This window comes from Petaurus breviceps, unplaced genomic scaffold (assembly GCF_028583685.1).
Source record: "Petaurus breviceps papuanus isolate PSGF00001 unplaced genomic scaffold, PetGlider_PUasm1.0 90845, whole genome shotgun sequence".
Lineage (NCBI taxonomy): Eukaryota > Metazoa > Chordata > Mammalia > Diprotodontia > Petauridae > Petaurus > Petaurus breviceps.
The window spans coordinates 7,729,491-7,741,877 of NW_027187359.1; positions in this window are offsets into that span (position 1 = coordinate 7,729,491).

The following is a 12,387-nucleotide window of genomic DNA, read 5'->3' on the forward strand; positions in this document are numbered from 1 at the left end:
CACACACACACACACACACACACACACACACACACACACACACACACGCCTGCTTCCCGCCTTCAGGCCCGAGACCACTTGGCTAGCTGAGAACAGCTGGCCACAGCTGACTGTGGCGGGAGCGGCAAAGGTCACGAAGCTGGGCAGGCTGAGGAAGAGTCTTCCCGACACCAAGGAGCCAGTATTGGGGTTGGCCACAGAATGCGCCCCGGGCTCGGGGAAGCGGCTTAGCCTGACCCCTACGCCCTCCCCACCCAGAACCACTCCCCCCCCCTCGTTTCCTCTCGCGGCCCCCTGGGTCGCTGCCCCCGCCCGCTTCCCGCCAGGTGTTTCCTCTCTAGCTTTGCCAAGCCGCCCTACGCCGCTGCTGCACTCTTCTAGGTCCTGGGTTCGAGACCGTTTCTCCCTGGGGCCGGAGAGTGAGCGTCAGGGTACTCGGGGCCAGAGCCGGGAGATGAGGCTGAAATTTCAATGGGGAAAAGGGTCTTCCCTCCCGCCGCCCAAGGAGTGCTTCCCAGCCTTTTGTCCTCTGATCCTAAAAAAAGAGAAGAAAAAAAGCGGGTGGGGGAGGGGGGTAGTGTTCGAGATTTGCCCAGCGCCAGCCCTGGCTGGGGAAAGGTTCAGAAGGTTCAGGATCAGGAAATCCCCCCTCCCATCGATAGTTTGGGGGCGGGCGGGCCACCCTCCCGGAATCCAAACCGCAAATCTTGGCTTTTTGGTCAAGTGGGAAATTACCCCCCGGATGTGGGTGGGGGGAGGGCCGAGCCTCGAAAGAAGAGTCTGGGTTCCTGGTAAGAGGAGGGGCAGGGAGAGGATGAGCCCCGGACCCAGAGGAAAGGAGCCCTGTCCTGGGCGTCTCTGAGGCTAAAGAGGTCCTAAGATAGAGAAGGGGTTCTTGAAATACTTTTAGCGCTGGCCACTCGGCTTCCCCCTCCCCCGGGGGGGGGCTCCCCCCCCACCTCTCTCTCTTCTCTCTTTCTATCCTTAAAAGGGAACAGCAGGGAGTCCGTCAGGGGAGGGGGGTGAGAGGGGGCTGGGCTGCTGCTCTAGAGCTGTCAGGGGTAATGGAAGCCAGTTGCTTTGTGGTGGGGAGGGGGAGAAGGGGGAAGGGAGAGGGGGAGGAGCAGGGCCCAGGGGAGCAAAAAAAAAAACTACAGGAGCTGCCCTGAGGTTGGAACAACCGGGGTGGGGCAGGGGGTAGGCATGGGGGGGACGGACTGGTGGCTTCTATCTCCAGCTGCACTGGCACACCTGGGGATTCTCTCAGCTCTTTCCAACAAGTGAGTCTGTTCTTGTCTTTCCCCGAACGACTCCTTGGGCCCAGTCATCAACCTTCTTCAGTAGCATCGTTTCCTAAAGCTTGGATCCCCACCTAATTCTTTTCAGACATTTCAGTATTTAGAATCTCTTTTCTTTTCCTCTCTCCCACCCCCCCCCCACTACCACAAGCCCCACACTGAGTGCCTTAGGCATATGCCACTTTGACCCATCCCTCAGAGAAAAAAAAGATTCCTTTCCAGTTAAATTTTCCTCCTGGGAAAGCCCAGTCATAGAAACAGAAAGTCTTCCGACCTCTTCTCATTCCTAGTTCAGATCCTCTGGAGCAGTTTGAGGGCCCAGTGAGAAAGCTTCTCAGGGAGCTGATTCCCTTTACCTACTTTGTGGATTCAAACCCCTAGGCTGATCCTGGATGGAAACTAAGGCTTCCCAAATATAGAGAATCAAGCCAAGGCAAAACCAAACTTCTTGGGATTGCTTCAGATTCCCAAGGCTAAAGTGGAACACACTGACCTCCAGAGGCGTTGAAGCATTTTCCCAGGTACATTTTCATCCATTTCAGTGTCTTAAGTTTCTCTTTTGGGGAAATCAGTCCCATAAAATCACAGAATTTCCCAGCTTGAAGGAACCCCAGCAACCATCAAGTCCAACCCAAACCTTCAGAAGAATTCCCTCTCCAAGACACCCTACAAGTGGTTATCCAAATTTCACCTGAAGACTTTCAATGAGAGGGGTCCCACCAACTCTACCAGTTTTGGATAGCTCTAGAAAGTGCCTAGATTGTTTCTCTTGCAACTTTCACCCTTTCTTTGCTCCAAATTCTTCTCTCTAGGGCTAAACAAATTAAATCTAATCCCTCTTTCAAATGACAATACTTGAAGAAAATAATCTTGTCTTCCCACCCCACAAAGGTCTGAAAGAAGGGAAAAGGTAGAGTGAAGGGAAGAACCCTACAATCTCCAAGTTAGATTTGCCACCCTATTATGCCCTCTAGTGCTTTCTATGCCCTGCAAATAACCAAAGGGAGAATGGTCCTCTGTATAGGATTTGTCTGGATCAGGGGTGGGGAACCTGCAGTCTTCAGGCCACATATGGCCTTCTAGATCTTTTGGTTTGGCCTTTTGACTGAGTCCGAATTTTACAGAACAAATTATGGGATTTGTTCTGTGACGTTTGGAATCAGTCAAGGGGGTTTCACTTGAGGACCTAGAAGGCCACATGTGGCCTCAAGGCTGCAGGTTCCCCACCCCTTCATCCAGACTGTTTGACCTAGCCTCTCGGGAAACTGAAATCAGATATGGCATCCAAGGCAGAAGGGTACACAGCTGAGAACTAGAGGAGCTGGGATGAGAAATAGTGGATGGAGTTGGAAATCTGTACCCTGGGAGGGCCTACAGTTATGAACTACTGTATACCTGTATGATATTTCTCAGAAACCTATGACTATGTATAAGGCTCACCATAACACTGAGGAAAGATAAAGACACAAGCCCCAGTAAAGGGGAAATGTTGCAGGAGATAGCTATAGGAAAGTTTCAAACGAAAATGCCAAAAAAAATTTTACTTAACATTACCAAGGTCTGTGGACTTGTCTAGGGATGGTGAAAGCAGAAACCCCACAATTCAACAAAAGGAGGCTAGAGGATCTTGGTCCTCAGCTCTGGGACCAGTAGTATAACAACAAAGACAACATCTGGTTCAAAATGATGTTGTTTTAATGAGGTATGGGCTCTGGGAGCCCCCTCGAGCTCTCCTTGAGTCCTAGAGGTACAGACTCTGGGAACCCCACCTGGACTCTGATTAAATTGTCCTATTTAATGAGGCATTTGCATGAGGCCTTAAGCCTTACTAGATTTCCCACTCTTGAGCCTATCAAAATATCAATACACCCTTGAACTGGCTTAGCCCACCATTGTCTATACCTCATTAACTGCTCCTGAAGACCCTCCCCAAACTCCTCCTCTAGACTACCCATAGATTCTTCCCACAACCTTCTATATATAAGACCCCATCTTGCCTCCATGAGTGAGAGCGCCATAGAATAGTGAGAGTGCCATAGAATGACCTAGCACAGACTTACTCTGTGTCTAATGCAAACGAACTTTTAATAAACTTTACCCGTTCTTTGGCTGAAAGAAGACTTGAGTCAAATTCATTCGGCAGGACCCAGCATATTGGTATTTTGGGGTGTCCAAAGCAACCCTAACCTTCTATGAGTAACCTCTTCAGTTTCACCCCCTCATTTTATACTGGAGGAAACAGGAGGGCCAGAGACTTGCCCAAGGTCACAGGACTATAGCAAACAGAAAAGCCAGAATTCTAACTCAAGTCTTTTCATTCCCTGTTTAGTTCTCTGAGGGGGAAACCCTGACTTAAGCCATATTGGGAGATATTAGGGAAGGAGACTGAGCACTTGTGCTCAGATTTGGAAGGGGCCAAGTATGGTTAGTTCAATGTCTAGATTTTACAGGTGAAAAAGTACAAAGATATTCTTTATTCAAGGTCACACAGGTAATAAGTAGCAGAGCTAGAATTCATGCCTGTCTTGTGACTACAAATCCAGCATTTTCTCCATTTGAATGCCAGGGGCAGAGGGGAAGGGGGTGCCACTTATCTAACCAAGCTGGGCCTTAGCTTCCTCATCAGTAAAAACAGATACAGGTACTTACTTAATTGAGAGAAGGGATTGATCTGCAGACCCTTGACCAATTGATTTTCCTACAAACAAAGTGATAGACTAATAGCTGACATTCATATAGTGCTTACTATGCATCTAGCACTTTGCTAAGCACACCACAATTATCACTTTTGATCCTCCTAACAACCCTGGAAGATAAGTGCTATTTTAGATGGATTTTACCAGATAGGGGAACTAAAACAATCTGAAGGTCACTCAGCTAGAAAATGTCTGAATCCAGATTTGAATTCATATCTTCCTGATTCTAGGCCTGTCTTTATACCCAACTGCACCACAACAAGATGTTATGGTCTTAAATGGTGTTTAACAAAATATTTACAGTTTGTTACCTCTTTCATTTATCAAACTTGTTGGAATTAGAAGGCAGCCATAAGAATAGCAAAGCTTTGGCCAGGTAGCACAGCGAGTAAGAGCACTGGCCCCAGTGTCAGGATGACCTGGGGGATCGAATCTGGGCTCAGACACAGCACACACCCAGAAACACCTGGCCATGTAACCTTGAGCAAGTTACTTAACTCCAATTGCTTAGGGTTCAGCCAGGTGGCTCAGTGAGTAAGAGCACAGACCCCAGTGTTGGGATGACCTGGGGGATCAAATCTGGGCTCAGATACTTAGCACCACACCACCCCAATTGCTTTAAAAAAAAAAAAAGGATAGCAAAGCTTGGGGCACCTAGGTGGTGCATCAGTCCCAGAGTCAGGAGGACCTGAGCTCAAATCTGACCTGAAACACTTGACACTTAACTAGCTATGTGACCTTGGACAAATCACTTAGGATTGCCCAAAAGGCATAAGTAGGCTTTGACACTTTACAAAGAATTCCCCTAAAGTAGCATAATAGATGTTATCAAAGAAACATGTGAACAAAAAAGATGGGCGGGTCATATGATAAGTGATGGACACAGTCCATGTTCTTCCTAGTTTCCTCAAGATGTCAAGAGAAAACCTGCCAAAACAAACCCAGGAACTACATGAACACAATTACAAAACACTTTTCACACAAATAAAGTCAGATCTGAATAAATGGAAAAAATATCAGTTGCTTATGGGTAGGCTGACAATTCTACTTAAATTAATTTACTTAATCAGTGCCATGCCAATCAAACTACCAAAAATTATTTTATAGAGCTAGAAAAAATAATAAAATTTACCTGGAAGAACAAAAGGTCCAGAATATCAAAGGAATTAATGAAAAAAAAATGCAAGGGAAGGTGACCTAGCCATACCAGATCTTAAGTTGTATTATAAAGCAGCAATCATCAAATCTACTTGGTACTGGCTAAGAAACAGAGTGGTGGGTCCGATTGACTAAGATGACAAAACAGGAAAATGACAAATGCTGGAGAGGATATAGACAAATTGGAACACTAATGCATTGCTGGTGGAGTTGTGAACTGATCCAACCATTCTGGAAAGCAATCTGGAATTATGCCCAAAGGGCTATAAATAATTCCATACCCTTTGACCCAGCAATACCACTTCTAGGGTTGTATCTCAAAGAGATCATAGAAGTGGAAAAAAAGACCCATATGTACAAAAATATTTATAGCAGCTCTTTTTGTGGTAGCAAAAAATTGGAAATTAAGGGGGTGCCCATCAATTGGGGAATGGCTGAACAAGTTGTGGTATATGCATGTTATGGAATACTACTGTGCTATAAGAAACAAGGAGCAGATGGACTTTATATTTACCTAGAGAGGCTTATACGAGAAGAGTGGAGCCAGGAGGAATTTGTACACAATTACAGACACAACATATGTGTGACAACCCTTCTCAGCAATCCAGAGTCATAAGTCAATCCCAAAAGACTCATGGTGGAGAGAGATGTTTTTACATCCAGAGAAAGAACTGAGTTTAAATGCAGATTGAAGCAAACTACCTGCTTTTTTTTTCCTTGTTTGGTTTTGTCTCCTCTTTCCCATTCTTCATTCCATCTGATACAATCCTTCTTTATTACCTGACTAATGCCTAATGTGAAAGTATTTGCAGATACTGTACTTGATTGTATGCCACCACGTGGGGGAGGAGGGGGACAGGGGAGGGAGAGAAAATTTGAAACTCAAGGAATTGTGGTAATGAATCTTGTAAACTAAAAGCAAACAAATTAATAAAGACAAAAAAAGAAGAAATAGAGTGGTGGATCAGTGGAATACATTACAAGACAAAATAGTCAATGACTATAGTAACTCAACTGTTTGATAAATCCAAAGACTCCAACTTCTGGAATAAGAACTCACTATTTAACAAAGAATTCTGGGAAAACTAGAAAATAGTAGGGCAGAAACTAGGCATAGACCAACATCTTATACCCTATACCAAGATAAAGTCAAAAGGGGTACATGATTTAGATATAAAGGCTGATATTTTGTTTTGTTTTTTTTTGCTTTTTGGAGGGTGGAAGGCAGGGCAATTGGGGTTAAGTGACTTTCCCAAGGTCACACAGCTAGTAAAGTAAGTGTTAAGTGTCTGAGGGTAGATTTGAACTCAGGTCCTCCTGACTCCAGGGCAGGTGCTCTATTCACTGTGCCACCTAGCCACCCCCTAAAGGCTGATATTATAAGCAAACTAGGAGAGCAAGGAATAGTTTACCTGTCAGATCTATGGAGAAGGGAAGAATTTATGACCAAACAAGTGATAGGGAACATTATGAAATGCAAAATGGATAATTTTGACTACATTAAAGTGAAAAGTTGTCACACAAAGCCAATGCAACCAAGATTAGAAGGGAAGCAGAAAACTGGGAAACAATTTTTACAGTCAGGGTCTCTGATAAAGGCCTCATTTCTAAAATATGTAGAGAACTGAGTAAAATTTATAAGAATACAAGTCATTCCTCAATCAATAAATGGTCAAAGGATATGAATAGCCAGTTTTCAGAGGAAGAAATTAAAGCTATCTATAGTCATATTTAAAAAATGCTCTAAATAACTATTGATTAGAGAAATGCAAATTAAAACAACTCTGAGGTACCACCTCACACCTATCAGATTGGCTAATATGACAAAACAGGAGAATGATAAATATTAGAGAAGATATGGGAAAATTGGGACACTAATGCATTGTTGGTAGAGTTGTGAAATGATCCAACCATTCTGGAGAGCAATTTGGAACTAGATCCAAAGGGCTATAAAAATGTGCATACCCTTTGGCCCAGAAATACCATTTCTAGGACTATATCCCAAAGAGATCATAAAAATGTACATGTACAAAAATATTTACAGCAGCTCTTTTTGTGGTGGCCAAGAACTGGAAATTGAGGGGATGTTCATCAATGGGGGAATGGCTGAACAAGTTGTGGTATATGAATGTAATGGAATACTACTGTGCTACAAGAAATGAGGAGCAGGTGGACTTCAGAGAAACCTGGAAAGACTTATATGAAGTGACACCAAGTGAAGTGAGCAGAATCAAGAGAACCTTGTACACAGTAACAGCCTCATTGTGTGATAATTAATTGTCACAAACTTGGCTCTTCTCTGCAGTGCAAGGATCTAAGACAACTCCAAAAGACTCATCATGGAAAATGCTGTCCACATCCAGAGAAAGAACCATGGAGTCTGAATGCAAACTAAAGCATACCATCTGTTCTCTTTTTTGTTATTGTTTTTGTTTTTTTTTTCCTCGTGGTTCCTTCTATTAGTCCTAATTCTTCTTTACAACATGACTAATGTGAAAAATATGTTTAATATGAAAGTATATGTAGAGCCTATATCAGATTACATGCCATCTTGGGGAGGGAAGAGGAGAGGAGGGAGAGAAAATTTTAAACTCAAAAAATTATGGAAATGAATGTTGAAAACTAAAAGTTAATTAATTAATTAATAAAAAATGTCAAGAGAAAGCATGTTGGGTAGACCCCCCTTTGATAAATTACAGGGAGACAAGAACAAGGGCCATAGGGGCTTGGGATGGGGTGGAAGTAGGGGGTGATCTGGATTGCTGAAGGGAAGAGATCACAAATAAGTATTAAAAAGCTAGTACTTCAGTGGAGTATATAATTATTATTGTCATTATTATTTCCCCTGACACTTGTACTTCCTGCTGCACATGGGGAAAGAGGACAGTTAGAAGGAATGGGAAGAAAGAATATGGTCTCCACTGCACAAAGATTCTTACTATGAAATCCTACCCAAACTAGATTGCCACCTCTGGCTGGCATGGCCCCAGTAAGCCTCATTCAAACTGTATATCTTTCTTCCCTATTACCATGGGCATCTTGAAAAAAGAACAGTTCATCATAAAATTCTCCTTTGTCTATTTTCTACTGTCTGCGAAATCCGTAGGTACCAGTTAGTATGGCCCAGATTACCCACTGACAATATAACCCTACCACATGCAAAGTGAAGACAGGAGAGTCAAAAGAGTAAGTATCCTAACTCCAACCTCCCCACCTGGTGTTCCAAAAGTCTTAGTGTAGTTTTAAGCTTTGATAACTTCATAAATAGAAATTCTGTATACTTTTTTTTTTTAATCACTTGATCAGGGTGGAGCCAAGATGGTAGAGTAAAAGCAGGAATGTCCATGAGCTCCTGCACCAACCACCTCCAATACCTGTAAAATATGACTCTAAACAAAATTTTAGAGCTACAGAACCCACAAAATGACAGAGAGAAACAAATCTCCCGCTGAAGTCAGCCCGGTAGACCTACAGGAAGGGTCCATCACAGCATGCTGGGAGCCCAGCTCAGTCCCACCATGTGAGCCATGAAGGCCCTGACTGTTGCACATACTGTCCAGAGAAGACTTCAGGAGAGTGAATCACCAGCAGCTGTGGCAATTTCCAGACTTCTTAACCCATAAATGCTAAAGAGAAAGTAAAAGGTCAGTGGGGAACTCTGTTGGAACTGGGTGATGGAAGAGCAGCTCAGCCCCTGCCCCTAGGGCAAGAGGCAAGTGGGGGACAGAATAGGATGGAAGAAAATATAGTTAGTCTTTCACAATATATTTACTATGGAAATGTTTTGCCTAACTACACATGTACAACCTATATTGAACTGCTTATCTTCCCAGTGGGGGTAGGTGAGGAGGAAAGAAGGGAAAGAGTCTGCAAATCAAAATTTAAACAAATGTTAATTTAAAAATTTGTTTTTTACATGCAACTGGGAAATAAGATATACAGGCACTGGGGTATAGAAATCCATCTTGCCCTACTAGAAAGTTAGAGGGGGTATGGGAGAGAATATAAGAGAGAGCAGATTGGGGGAAGGGGTATCCAGTAGGCTCACTATTTTGGGGTAGGAGTAGGGGAAAGATGGGGAGAAAATTTTTAACTCAAAATCTTGTGGAAATGAATGCTGAAAACTAAAAATAAATAAATAAAAGTTTTAAAAAATCATTTAAAAGCTTAATTGTTTAAATTTCCTTTGAACCTATTTAGTTTTGTGTCTTTTAAATAATAAAGTTTTAATTTTAACAAGATGGGCACCTGATTATTATGCATTATATGTACAATGGTTTCTAGATAATACTTTCTCAGACCAATGGATTTGACACAGGGCCACCTGGATCACTTGATCTATCTCAATTAGAGTTTTTCTTGTGGGGTCATATTAAGACTGTTTCTAGGCATCCAAACTCTACTCCTTGGATTATTTTAAGCCCAGGAATCCTTTCAGTCACTGATCAATGATGAAGGTTTTGCAAAGTTCAGAAACCAACTAGATTAAGGTATAGCAAAGATGGTGATTATGTTGAATTTTAATAAAAAATATCAATATTTTAAAAATTTGTATGATTAGCCTTTCAAATCCAAGTGTTTTGGTAAGTTTTTAGCATTTATACTTCTGAAGTTATTAAAGCTTAGAACTGCACTAAGACTTATGGGACACCCTGCATGTACCTCAGAATTTTATAGCTGGAACTTCAGCAGCCATTTAGTCTAATCCCCATCATAACATATACAACAAGTGATCATCCAACTGCTGCTTGAAGACCTTCAACAAGAGGGAATTGTTTAGTTCCCAAGGCACCCTTTTCCACTTTTGGTGTTGTTCAGTTTGTCCAACTCTGTGACCCCATTTGGAGTTCTTGACAAAGATATTAGGATTTTTTTTTTCCTTCTCCAGCTCATTTTGCAGATGAGGAAACTGAGGCAAACAGGGTTAAGTGACTTGCCCAAGGTCACACAGCTAGTGTCTTTAGCAGGATAGAACCTCAGAAAGATGAGTCTTCCTGACTCTAGGCCCTGACCTCTATCCACTTTGTCACCTAGCTGCCTCATTTCCACTTTTACAAATGTTTATATATCAGCAAAACCAAAATACACATACATACACAAAATCAGAAGGAGATTTTTGGCTGGTGCATTTCTATTAATAACTTATTTTGTTAAATGGTATGCTGTAATAATTTCATTTGAATTGGTTTTCTATTTGATCAAGATTTAAGTGGTTAAATTTGGCTGAGGACTTGATGACATATTTATTCCATATGTAAGTTTCTTGATTTTTTGGTAAATGTTACACTTATATTAATATTTGAGAAAAATCTTTTTTAAAATTTGCTTCTGAATAAGAAGACATAAGAGAAAAGACACTTTTAGTGACACCAAATAATTTAATTTACTTGAAAAATGTCATTCTTTCACTGAGAATGTGATCATGGCATTACCGTACTCTAGTGGCTCTTTGCACTCTGATATGGGTCCTTCACTGTTCAGACTCCAAGCATATACACACAAAAGGAAGAGACCTGGTACAACTCTGTCTACACCCCACCTTTCACATAGCTCAGGGACTCCTCCTCAGTCAATTGCCACTGGAACCTTTCCCTTCCCCCATCTGACCAACTGCCACTATGACCTTTCAACCCCACCTTCTGTCTTCCTCATCCTCCATGACTCTCAAAGGGTTTCAGGTAAGGCAAGTCGGTGCTTCTTCCAACCTCCCAACCCCATTAATCCCATCATCTGATTTGTATATTCTCTCCATCAATGCTTACATCTACCACCAACTGCTCCCAATGTCCTGCTACTTGAAATTCATTATTCATCTTCTCTACCTCTTATGAGGAGGTCTGTCCCTCATCCTATTGTAAGGATGTCCTTGACCTTCCATGAGAGTTTCCAACAAATCTATGCTGATGATATTCCACAATCCAGTCCATAGGGTATCCTATAACCTACTGTGAGGATATTCAAAATCCAACTATAAGGGTGTTCCACAACCTACTATGAAGGTATTCCAAGATATTCTGAGACATTTGGCATTGTCTACTTCCAACAAAATCTCCCACTTCATCCACCTTGTCTCTCAAGGTTCATTTCCACACCTCCAACTTCCTGTTGGATAATTGTATATGGATGCTCACCATCATCTCATACTTGATCCAAACTCAATCATCTTTCCACCCCAAACCACCTTCTCTGCCTTGAGAGAGGCATGTCCTAGAAACATACAATCTTAACAATTGAAAGGGACCTTGGAGATCATTTATTTAGTCCAGCCTCTAACCTCTTTCTGTTGGGAAATTGGCCTTATTCCCTGTTCCAACCATCCCTGATCTCTAAATGTTTGCCCCCCTCACTTCCCAGGGATATGTTAGAACTAACTCAAACCAATTTTGAGAGGCAATTGTTAAATTTTCAGTGTGAGCTTTACACCTCTGAAATTGCTACAACTCAGGGCATGATTTATTGTTTTGATTTATTTTTTATAAATAAATTATTTATTATTTATTGTTGAATAACTACTAGTGAATGCCCCCATTATCCTTATCAATCCTGGCCTGTGACTAGCAGAAAAAGGGACTAGTCTAGACTTGAAATAGTAATAGAGAAATGTGAATAATGCGGATTATGTGTAAAAATGTGTGGTAAATTTTTTTGAGAGTTGGTGATTAAACATTTACTAGGACTCTTGCTTCTTTCAGAACTCAGGTCATATGGCACTTCCTTTGAAAAAGTCTTTCCTGACACCCTTATTAGTTTTTCCCCCTCTTCCTGAAATATGTGTGTTTGTGCTCGCACACATATGTATACAAATTATATGCACACATATACATGTATACATACAGTATGTGTGTTTATGTGTTTTCAGATTAGAACACGAACTCTGTGAGGATAACAACTATTTTTTATTTTGTTTTTCTATCCCTAGCACCTAGCAGAGTGCCTTGCACATAGTAGGCACTTAAATAAATTGCATTGGATTGAACTGAGGCTAAGAGAGTCTTAAGTGACAAATAAGTGACTTAAGTGACTCATAGGGGCTAGCTAGCCTCTTTCTTCTCTCCAGATTCTCTCTTTCTCCTTTATGTCCTGGCTATGACACAAGTTCTCTAGACCCTCGCCCACCTCTTCCAGGTATCCCTCCCCCAGCCCCCATCACCCCCTGATCCCAGAGTCAATCCCCAGAATAGCTCTTGCTCCTGCTGCTGCCACTGCTGCTCTGACTCCCTATATGAGTGACTGGC